Source organism: Pecten maximus, chromosome 18 (genome assembly GCF_902652985.1).
Source record: "Pecten maximus chromosome 18, xPecMax1.1, whole genome shotgun sequence".
Lineage (NCBI taxonomy): Eukaryota > Metazoa > Mollusca > Bivalvia > Pectinida > Pectinidae > Pecten > Pecten maximus.
This window is the reverse complement of record NC_047032.1, coordinates 10293520-10306543: the sequence shown is the minus strand read 5'-3', so window position 1 is coordinate 10306543 and position 13024 is coordinate 10293520.

Sequence of the window (13024 nt, the reverse complement as noted above, 5' to 3'; positions counted from 1 at the left end):
CAAATGATTTGTCAAGGATTTCCAGGGCTTTTTCTCACTGGTTTGGGATGGGGCCTTTTTGTCTCATTTTGGGAAGAAAATAGGTGAATAGGGAAAAAAAAATTCAGGAGTAAACTGCAAATTTTGGGAATTTGGCTTTAAAATGAAATAATTCCAATTGGGAATGGGGCCCATTAACGGCCCCAAAAAGCCCTCAGAAAAAGCCCTGATTTCTTTAAATGAATTATACCCCAATTGCAAAATGCAAAATATTTAGACAAATGCTTGATTAACCCCCTCCCCCAAAGACACAATATTTGAGATCTTATAAACACTCAACTATGAACTATCCTAGGTATGTTGCTGGGGATGGATTGAGGCAATTGACATCACATGTGCGTTTGGCTGTATAGGTGTTGAACAGCATCACAGAGAAGCTTATAACTGACTGATGATGCAGGATCTGAAACCTGAATTATTTGGTAGCAAAAAAATTCCCTGTATCACTGAAGCTCTTCTTGACTGTGAGCTCTGACTAAACGGCAAATCTTCCTTTTTGAGCACAATCTTTCTGATTAGCTAGCATGACCTTTGATGACCTCATCTCTACCTTTGGGGTTTGCAGGGTTATGTAATCAGGGCTTCTGAATGAATATAAATGGCATCTGCTCAGGATATCGACCCTCATTTGTACAGGTTATGCAGTGGGGTAAGTGCAAATGTTGTACATTAAAGTCTGGTTAACTTCAGCTTGGAACTGGTAGGTTGTATATACCGTATATGCAACAGGGGAATAAATTCATAGGTAAATCTTCCTGTTTGTTTCTGAAAAAAAAACTCCATAAAAACACAGATCATATTGCTTAGTTTATGGAGGAACTCATTGTTTACTCCAGACTTTTAACAAATTTGGTGTAGAATAACAAATTTCCTGCACTGTTTTTAGCTCACCTGCCCAAAAATCGTGGAGTTCACAATGCCTATAAAGGGCATGTGAGCTAATGCCAACATTCTGTAACTCGGTGTGAGGGGGTTCAAACCAACACTCTGTACCTCAGTGTGAGGGGTACAAACCAACATTCTGTACCTCAGTGTGAGGGGGTTCAAACCAACATTCTGTACCTCAGTGTGAGGGGGTACAAACCAACATTCTGTACCTCAGTGTGAGGGGGTTCAAACCAACATTCTGTACCTCAGTGTGAGGGGGTACAAACCAACATTCTGTAACTCAGTGTGAGGGGGTACAAACCAATATTCTGTAACTCAGTGTGAGGGGGTTCAAACCAACATTCTATAACTCAGTGTGAGGGGTACAAACCAACATTCTGTAACTCGGTATGAGGGGTACAAACCAACATTCTGTAACTCAGTGTGAGGGGTACAAACCAACATTCTGTAACTCAGTGTGAGGGGGTTCAAACCAACATTCTGTACCTCAGTGTGAGGGGGTACAAACCAACATTCTGTACCTCAGTGTGAGGGGGTTCAAACCAACATTCTGTACCTCAGTGTGAGGGGGTTCAAACCAACATTCTGTACCTCAGTGTGAGGGGTACAAACCAACATTCTGTACCTCAGTGTGAGGGGGTACAAACCAACATTCTGTAACTCAGTGTGAGGGGTACAAACCAACATTCTGTACCTCAGTGTGAGGGGGTTCAAACCAACATTCTGTAACTCTGTGTGAGGGGGTTCAAACCAACATTCTGTAACTCAGTGTGAGGGGGTACAAACCAACATTCTGTACCTCAGTGTGAGGGGGTTCAAACCAACATTCTGTACCTCGGTGTGAGGGGGTTCAAACCAACATTCTGTACCTCGGTGTGAGGGGGTTCAAACCAACATTCTGTACCTCAGTGTGAGGGGGTACAAACCAACATTCTGTACCTCAGTGTGAGGGGGTACAAACCAACATTCTGTACCTCAGTGTGAGGGGGTACAAACCAACATTCTGTACCTCAGTGTGAGGGGGTACAAACCAACATTCTGTAACTCTGTGTGAGGGGGTACAAACCAACATTCTGTAACTCTGTGTGAGGGGTTTCAAACCAAGATTCTGTAACTCGGTGTGAGGGGTTTCAAACCAAGATTCTGTAACTCAGTGTGAGGGGGTTCAAACCAACATTCTGTACCTCGGTGTGAGGGGGTTCAAACCAACATTCTGTACCTCGGTGTGAGGGGGTTCAAACCAACATTCTGTACCTCAGTGTGAGGGGGTACAAACCAACATTCTGTACCTCAGTGTGAGGGGGTACAAACCAACATTCTATACCTCAGTGTGAGGGGGTACAAACCAACATTCTGTACCTCAGTGTGAGGGGGTACAAACCAACATTCTGTAACTCTGTGTGAGGGGGTACAAACCAACATTCTGTAACTCGGTGTGAGGGGGTTCAAACCAAGATTCTGTAACTCGGTGTGAGGGGTTTCAAACCAAGATTCTGTAACTCAGTGTGAGGGGGTACAAACCAACATTCTGTACCTCAGTGTGAGGGGGTTCAAACCAACATTCTGTACCTCGGTGTGAGGGGGTTCAAACCAACATTCTGTACCTCGGTGTGAGGGGGTTCAAACCAACATTCTGTAACTCAGTGTGAGGGGGTACAAACCAACATTCTGTACCTCAGTGTGAGGGGGTTCAAACCAACATTCTGTACCTCGGTGTGAGGGGGTTCAAACCAACATTCTGTACCTCGGTGTGAGGGGGTTCAAACCAACATTCTGTAACTCAGTGTGAGGGGGTACAAACCAACATTCTGTACCTCGGTGTGAGGGGGTTCAAACCAACATTCTGTACCTCGGTGTGAGGGGGTTCAAACCAACATTCTGTACCTCAGTGTGAGGGGGTACAAACCAACATTCTGTACCTCGGTGTGAGGGGGTTCAAACCAACATTCTGTACCTCGGTGTGAGGGGGTTCAAACCAACATTCTGTACCTCAGTGTGAGGGGGTACAAACCAACATTCTGTACCTCAGTGTGAGGGGGTACAAACCAACATTCTATACCTCAGTGTGAGGGGGTACAAACCAACATTCTGTACCTCAGTGTGAGGGGGTACAAACCAACATTCTGTAACTCTGTGTGAGGGGGTACAAACCAACATTCTGTAACTCGGTGTGAGGGGTTTCAAACCAAGATTCTGTAACTCGGTGTGAGGGGTTTCAAACCAAGATTCTGTAACTCAGTGTGAGGGGGTTCAAACCAACATTCTGTACCTCGGTGTGAGGGGGTTCAAACCAACATTCTGTACCTCGGTGTGAGGGGGTTCAAACCAACATTCTGTACCTCAGTGTGAGGGGGTACAAACCAACATTCTGTACCTCAGTGTGAGGGGGTACAAACCAACATTCTGTACCTCAGTGTGAGGGGGTACAAACCAACATTCTGTACCTCAGTGTGAGGGGGTACAAACCAACATTCTGTAACTCTGTGTGAGGGGGTACAAACCAACATTCTGTAACTCGGTGTGAGGGGGTTCAAACCAAGATTCTGTAACTCGGTGTGAGGGGTTTCAAACCAAGATTCTGTAACTCAGTGTGAGGGGGTACAAACCAACATTCTGTACCTCAGTGTGAGGGGGTTCAAACCAACATTCTGTACCTCGGTGTGAGGGGGTTCAAACCAACATTCTGTACCTCGGTGTGAGGGGGTACAAACCAACATTCTGTACCTCAGTGTGAGGGGGTACAAACCAACATTCTATACCTCAGTGTGAGGGGGTACAAACCAACATTCTATACCTCAGTGTGAGGGGGTACAAACCAACATTCTGTACCTCAGTGTGAGGGGGTACAAACCAACATTCTGTAACTCTGTGTGAGGGGGTACAAACCAAGATTCTGTAACTCGGTGTGAGGGGGTTCAAACCAAGATTCTGTAACTCGGTGTGAGGGGTTTCAAACCAAGATTCTGTAACTCAGTGTGAGGGGGTACAAACCAACATTCTGTACCTCAGTGTGAGGGGGTTCAAACCAACATTCTGTAACTCGGTGTGAGGGGGTTCAAACCAACATTCTGTAACTCGGTGTGAGGGGGTACAAACCAACATTCTGTACCTCAGTGTGAGGGGTACAAACCAACATTCTGTAACTCAGTGTGAGGGGTACAAACCAACATTCTGTACCTCAGTGTGAGGGGGTTCAAACCAACATTCTGTAACTTAGTGTGAGGGGGTACAAACCAACATTCTGTAACTCGGTGTGAGGGGGTTCAAACCAACATTCTGTACCTCAGTGTGAGGGGGTACAAACCAACATTCTGTACCTCAGTGTGAGGGTCCAGCAGCTGATTCATCATTGATTAGCTCTATACACAGTGGCTATAACTAATGGTTGTCAAATTTGTTGGAACTCATCTGGTCCATACCCAGGTTTCATTAACAGATTTAGGGGAAAATCTTTAAAGAACTGTGGTTGTCCTTGAATCCTGTAAATTAATTCTTTCAAGTATGAAAAAAAAATAAGTTAAGGAATTTCTTAATTGCAATATTGATGAAACCGAGGTCAGAATATTTTAGAATTTAACTGGCTGAAGTGTATTTACTTCAGACAATCTAACCTTTATTGAAAGAAGAGGTTGATACAATAAGACTCTTTTTGAAAGAGGCCAAACAAATGGAAATTGAGAGCTTGATTACTACTATTGGATACAAAATTTGGATGAAAAAATAATTGGATGCCTTTAGTTAGGGCGCTACAATCTATTTTAGTGACTATCTGTACTAACAAAATTTATATGTTCGTCAATCTTGAAATCTGAACCGATTCCCAACATAACTATGGATATATGCATTCAAGGCATTTATTGTATGACAGTACAAGAATTTCATTAAGTAGTTGGTACGGTCATATCGGTATACCAATTCTGTAATACACATTTTAAATGGAATGTCGAGAACCTAGCATTGTCCCTTAACGTCATGGATTTAAATGAGTATTAATAATGATGATCATGGAGCAGTTATATTGTTCATTGTGAAAAGAAAATAGCTTGGGTTTGACGTGGATAATGTTAAAAATGAATAAGAAAAGAATTTAATGTAATACAGTATTGACAATATTTTAACTGGTGTAATAGATCTAACATTATCTTTGTCAGTGTGTTACAGCTGGGGATTTTTCTGAGGGCATTTTCAATTTTTGAGGGCCGTTTAATGGGCCCAATTCCCAATTGAAATTATGTCATATTTAAGCCGTATTCGGATAAATTTGCAGTTAATCCTGAAAATTTTGAATTCCTTCCAAATTCACAAATTTGTACAATTCCAAAATGAGGCAAAAAGGACCAACCAAAACCAATGAAAGAAACCTGCTGCTAATCCAGTAAAAAATTGTCTATTATTGCATACATAGAACCCCCCCCCCCCCCCAAAAAATACCCCATCACCTCCCCACCTCCTCCGGATCCCCATCCCCCATTTACGTAGTTATTGCCTTATTTGTGGTGTATCTGTTTAAGTATAACCTACATTGGAAGAATAAATGTAAATGTCCTGATGGAAGGTATGTCATTTGTATTGAAACTGTACTGTTTACAAATATGTTGGTGTTACACCGGTAAGGTCGAAATCGATCAATATTGTGGTAGGGTTCAGATGATTGGGTGCTGAGCCACGTCGAAAACACAATATTAGCGTGAAATGACATTCTTTGTATAAAGAGAACATTCTCAAAGGGATTTATAGGGATTAGACAATCACTGATATTTTTATTCTGGTCAATGTTTGTATGAATTGGTCAATGATGGGATGATCAGTCGGGGTATACTGATTTCTCCAGGGGTTACACATCTGACTCGAGATTGGTCGTTCGTCAAAACATATTACAGTATTATAGGTCTGTTTTGTGTACTATGTGCGTAAGGTTGGGGTTATTCAATGTTTTCTGGTCGATTGTTTATCTAGGTGCCTGTCTTTCGGACAATGGAAGGATTCAACAAGGCTTAGACTTGTATTTCAATACATGTACTATATATACTTTAGCAGAGAGTTAAGTCATTAAGCTGTTTCGTAGTTTGGCAAGTTTTATGTTTGAATTGGAGTTCAATAAAGTACTATTAAACATAAAATGCTTCAAAAAATTAAAAAGGTGTATTCTCCTTAAACTAAGCTTATATCTTTATCAAATTAAAGTTTTAAAAATGTACTTATCTTAAACAAGTTTTATATAAATTAAATCTAAAAAGGTGTCCTCACCTAGGATCTTAAACAAGTTTTATATAGATTAAATCTAAAATGGTGTCCTCACCTTGGACAACTCTATACCAGATTAAATTGTGTATTCATATACCAGATTAAATTTGTGTACTCCTCTTAAACAACTCTTGATCTATCAAAATAAAATGAAATACTCATCTTGAAGAACACTAGAATACCAGGGTTAAAAAAATGTCCTCATCTTGACCAATGCTATACCAGATCAAAAAGGTTCAATACATCATTGTCGGTTTTGTACTATTGGGGAATTGTATCCCTCTGTCAACAGTCAGGATCATGTCGAGACAGGATATCCTTGTAGTAGCTGGTGGCTACTTCACTGAACAACATTTGGGATGCCTGCAATCCAGAGAATTGTGATAAAGTGTCTTTCCCGAGGACACAACCAAAAAATCACAGATCGGTCTGTGATTTAGGTTTCCTGAGAAACGCATACTGACTGGGGCTGCATTCAAACTGCACACTTGGTCTGCATTGGTAGAAGAAATAAAATGGAGCTTTCTGCATCAGAATTTATTTGACTTATTATCAGTTAGCCTATAAGAAGATTGTAGGATTACCTCATCCCTTTATTAAATTCTCATGTTTTTAGTCCTACGGCATTCCTGTCATTATTCATTAGCTAGCATGTCTGTGGAAACAGCCATCCTATTGACTTGTTAGACATATGGTAGATTGCGATAAGAAACAGTATTTTTAACTCTAGATCTACCAGGACAGGATTTATCTACCACGGTTCACATCCAAGGAATTAGAATGAGATTCTTTTTCTCACATACTTCAGAGTTATCCACGGTTGCTAGGGAAAAGATAAATCGATCTTACACAGGGGGGGGTATATAGACAACCGGCACATATGACGCTGCTCACAATGACGTAACGTCATCATTTTAAGTTTAGTAACCAAGTCGTAAATGATGACGTCATCAATTTTTATGCATATTCCAAGGAGCATTGAAGATGGCGCAATGAAAACTTTAATAAAAACTTACATTTGGTTGCAAGTATGTGAGAAAAATAATCAAACATGGGTCTGTTCCATGGACAGGGATATATCTCAACCCTTGTGTAATAGTTCAGCTGGCCAGCACTCGGCAAGCCTGCTGCTGATTGGCCAAACTCTTACACTCAGGTTGAGATATATCCCTGTCCACGGAACAGACCCATGTAAGATTCTATTGATCTACCACTGTCTGTTTTAGAGTCCTAGTGAGGTATGAGTATTTTCTTTTAGAAAACGGTATCGTAATTTAATATTCCATTTGCAGTTTTAAAACACGACCAGCTACATATATATAGCTACTGCTAATCATTTGTAGGTTATAGGACTCATTCTGATCTAGGAATCATTTCCAAAATGAAGAACTTTTTAACACCATAAGTTAGATAGAACAGATGACCCCCATTTCTTTCCATCACTCTTTTCTTTACTCCATATATATACTTTACCGCTCCTACTGACTATCCTCTCTTTTTTTCTCATCACCTGAAAAACCTTAAGGCTGTAATAAGAAATGTAAAACCTGTTAAATAAATAAAGTTAGTCTATAAATGGTAACTATTATTCTATGAAAAACTATACATGTTTAAAATTGAATGGTTCTGGTATTTTTCCGGTGTAGAATTTGGAAAGACTTCTATTATAATAACTCCAAAAGTGTTGATATTGTCTGAAATGTATTTAAGGATGTGTTGAATCTATTCATATATTTATGGGAAAGAATCTTTTTAAATATTTTGACAGGTATTATAAGGGGTGCAAATGAATTCGTCCACAGACCACAATACGTTAGGAAGTCTGGTATAAACCTATTAGTCTACTGTAAATATATACAGGTATATATAGAGGTTACACAACGAGTGGTTGTTGGATATGGAATTTATTTCACACGAGTAAGTTATTTTTTAAAAGTTACAAAAGACACGAGCTTTAGCGAGTGTTTTTTGCAACTTTTAAAAAATAACTTACTCGTGTGAAATAAATTCCATATCCAACAATTTCGAGTCATGTGACCTGTTTCTACCACAATAATATCGGCTTGAATCAAAGGGAAACGTGGCCAAGTATAATTTCGCGTATGCAAATAAAGTGTACCGGTGACGTCCGGGACCCGGTGATGTGACATCATTAGATTATTGATGACGTCAATAACAATTGCAGCCTGGGTCAAAGTTCACCGTGTTAGCCAATCAAAATGCGTACAGAGTTTATACCACGTGTGGTATAAACAGATTGTTAATCAACAGCTGTAATGATTAACTGATGGTCTGAGAGTTGAATAACACAGGGGTATTGTGGTAGAAAGTTATTTTACCAATAACTTTACAATGATTAACATGAAACTTAGCTATTGGTACTCGATCTATATAATGACTTCTACTAGACATGTACTTTGCTTCAATTATGATACATGTATAAAATATTTGAAATAAAGAAACAAAACCTTATCATAAAACTTTCCAATTACGAAGTTAAAAAACTATCCTTAACAATGTTTCTTATTTTGTAATATATATACTTCTACAATAAATTAAATCCTTTTGAAGAGAAATTATAAAAACACAGTAGTAGCAAGTTCCAGAATGTCCAGAAAAGCAGCCCAGTGGCCATGGGTTGCCAACATTTTCAGCCAAATGCATGATGTTTAGCTTGAACTTAATTCATTAACTGCAAAAATTTTATTTTTCAAAACTATTTTTTTTAGAAAACTTGATGGTGTAAGATTTAATATTTTCGAAAACTTCACAGGGTGATCCCTTATTTGCTAGGGATGGGATAAATCGATCTCGTAAGGGCTAGGGAAAGACAGCTGACATGTGCTGTGATAACATTTTCGATTAATCAACACATATATTCATGATGTCACAATTAAAGAAAATTAAGATTGACAGCACCTTACAAATTTGTTACTTTTTAAGTACAGTATGTGAGAAAAAGTAAACAAATGTGGGCCTTTACTGTGGGCAAGGAAGTGTAAGAGTTTGGCTGGCCAGCACTCGGCAATCCTGGTGCTGACCGACCAGTCAAACTCCTACACTCAGGTTTAGATATCCCTGTCCCAACCCAATTTGTAAGATTTATGTTCAGCATAAACCTGGTAGTAGTTACTATAATTTGAGTTTTGTTACCATATAAAGATCCCAATCCGACTTTAATAAATATTGCACTTTATATTCGGCATGTTGGTGCAGCCATTTCCTGTTATAAGTGTGACGAGAGAAATCCAATTTACTGGGGGTCTGACTGTAGCAAACTCCAACGACCTACTGGATATTGATTGTAACAGGAAAAATAGGAATGTAATTTTCTCCTTTACAACTGTCTAAAACTTGGAGAACATATGTATGTAGCCTATATACTTTATGTAAAATAGCCTGTAGTGATGGAGGAATGATGTGAGAATTATCGGAGACATCTATAGGTCGGGATGTGAGTAGTGTATTGTCAGGACATACAGGGAACAGTCAAGCTTAAAGTTGAATGGTCTTCATTTGTTTTTCTGACATGTAGTATTAATAACACAAAGACACTTGTTTAGGTAATGAACGATGGTGTGTATATGTATATTGGCCTATGACTGCAACACAAAAGTATTTGTTTGGGTAGCTATATAGATAAACCGTAGTTCTTACTGACCTTCAACTGCATCCAAAAGAAGACCGAATCATTTGATAAACAAATACCGTATTTGACCTAATAAGGGCGCAGGGCGCGGGTAATTGACAGTGGGGGCGCCCTTATTAAGATTAGTTATTCTGAAGTTTTATGAAACAAACTATACCTTATAGCAGAATACCAAAGGTTGTGGAAACGGTAAAATATTCAGTCATAAAAATATTCCAGATGAAGATATCTATTCATTATCATATATTAAGCTTAAACATCACTTGAATGCTCCTGTAAACTTGTAAACCATGCCAGCTGATCTTTAGACCAGAGAACGTGTGTTCCACCATTTATGTTCAAATGGAACTCTTTTGTGTTCTATTTATAGAAACAGGTGATTTCCCAGATCATATCAGACATCGTTTTCTTTGACCTAATAATTGATTTACAATGTCTTTTACTAGCTTTCTGTTCTGAACAAAAGTTATTTATCAACAAGAATGAAGTCTTTACTTTATTTTCAAATAAAGATGGTAAGTTATTATTTGTATGTGTGTTTAGTTTTGGGTGCTCTTTGCACTGACATGTCATCTGTAGCCTGTAGGAATAGACAAAATGTGGCGAAAACATGTGTTCCAGTTACTTAATTTGCTAAAGAAAATTGACCACATAAAGTAGCAAAATATTTCACATGAATTATTACTTTTGAACACCATTTTGACACTCAGTCAAAGATTTATTTCTTTGAAAAAAGGTAGGGGCGCCCTTATTAGGGCAGGCGCCCTTATTAGGTCAAATACGGTATATACTAAATACTCATTCCACATTTAAGTGAGGGTGAGTAAATGCATGCTAAATACATTGAGATAATTGTAAAGCAATGTGCTTGCTCTTCTGAAGAAAAAAAAAATCAATTGGTTAACACGTTGATAGATGAATGCATGTTTGCATGTACGTAAACTGATTTTTGAATGGAAAGCTAAAATTGAATACTGCCTTAGTTCACCAGACCTGTTGCAATCAATACAGTGGAACCAGATATTCTTTATATTATTGCTAATCTGAAATCTATGAGAATAAAAATGTAACCAATGTACAGTTATCTATCTTTGACAGGCCGTTTCCTGTATCTAAACACAAGATGATTTAAGAATCAGTGCTGTTATCAGACCTAGGGTTACGATATGCTGACTATATCATGATCTACAGATGGCAGTATGTTTTATCAAATACAACATGGTACAGCTTTTGTCCTGGTAAAATGTGGTTTTGTGTAGGCAGATGTTTGGTATCTGTATTAGGTCAAGTCTGGGTAATATCACATTAACAGTCTGTGGATCAGTTGTCTCCCCTGGCAGTACAAATAATGGGTGATCGCACATTGTTTAAGAGTCTGTGGATCAGTTGTCTCCCCTGGCAGTAAACATAATGTGTGATATATATATTACATTGTGTAACAGTCTATGGATCAGTTATCTCCCCTGGCAGTATCACATTGTTTAACAGTCCGTGGATCAGTTATCTCCCCTGGCAGTATAAATGCTGGGTGATAACACATTGTGGACAGTCTGATTTTAAAGGTGATTTATCTCCCCTGATATCCTGGAGTTACAGATTAATTAGTATACTGTAAATTATTCTTGTGGGGTTAAACAGGAGAGGATCAAACTTGGAACCTCCAAACTGGACGGGTGCTCTCACTAATTGACCTATCATGTTGCCCAGACCATTTCCAGCAGGGCCTTCAGTAGATCTTTGGGAGTTGGGCATTTATATGTTGAAGGAAATATCAATTGATTAATTTGACACATGTATATATATGTTCTTAATAAAGTCAATGGATAAAAAACAGAGAAAATTATGTTCACTATGTGATTTGCATCCTGCAACATAGTTAACCTTAGTCAAGTTAACCTTATTGACAATTAATGAATTACCTGACTTTACCTCACACTGCACCTCACACAGACGATTGGGGGGTGGGGTGGGGTGGGGCGGGTGGGGGGTGTTAAAGCACAAAGGGCCCATTTATTTAATTCCTTTCAAAATTGAAAACCAAGTTATATCAACTTATACTAATTATCACACTTGTTGCCCACGATGGAAGCGTGTGAGAGGTCCTAGTGTGGGAAGCACCCGGAGAAAACACACATTTTCTGGGCAGAAACCTGATACCTTTCCACCTCCAATTGGGGAATCCAACCCTGGCCAACTAGGTGAAAGACAGGTGTGTTTCCAATATGCCCCTCGACCACCCTGGTGTAAACCCTGATTTGAGGACTTGTGTTTCCTTCACCGCTGTCTGTCACATTTGGGGATATGGGGACTTCTGTCACTCTGATGTATATTGGGAGAGTCACCGGATATTCACTCTATATCACACTTCCTTCCCCTGCTATGACCAGCTGGCTGCTGACATATACTGTATGTAGTGATTGATGAGGATTATGTATGGTGTGTGTCATTATTACAAGTCAAAGAATCCATATATAAAAAAGGGGGTCATTCTCCAAAACTCTGGTTAAAGATTTTGAAAATTCCAAAAGCGTTTTGGGAAAGCGCACTTGAAAAATAATATATACCCGGTATATGATGCACTTTTTCGCCCTGTCTTCACCACCGGTACCACCACCAATAAAAAAAAGTATATAAATATTTATAAATGAATGGTGGCCATATTGATCTAGCTATAGCTAGAGGCTAGCTGTACAAAAGATAACATATATATAAAGTCATGGAAATAAAAGTGTCAGTAATCACAGAATCATTATGTTTAATTCAGTTAATAATAAAATTATGATGGTGATTTTGTGCTAAACTGGTTTAATCTGGAAAAGCTACATGGTGATGCTACACAGCTTATAGCACTAAGCATGAGACAATCAGCCAAAAGTTTTTAAATACACTAGAATTTTTCCAAATGATCAGTTGTATTAGTTTTAAGACAGATTTGCTGTCATGTAATACTTTTTTCGTAGTTCCTTGTTTAATATGTAAATGTTTAAATGTGATCTTCTTTTGGATTGTAATGTTACAGATAAATCGGCATCGAGTAATCTCGGGGCACGTACAGCAAGTAATTTCTATGAGATGCAATCAACATTTCTGTTTTCTGTGATTGCATGCTTTGTATAATGAAGGCCATTCAATTAGTTTAGTTCACTACTGTGCGATTCTTTAATATCAAGCTGTATTGGATTTTCACTCTCACTAATTCAGCAG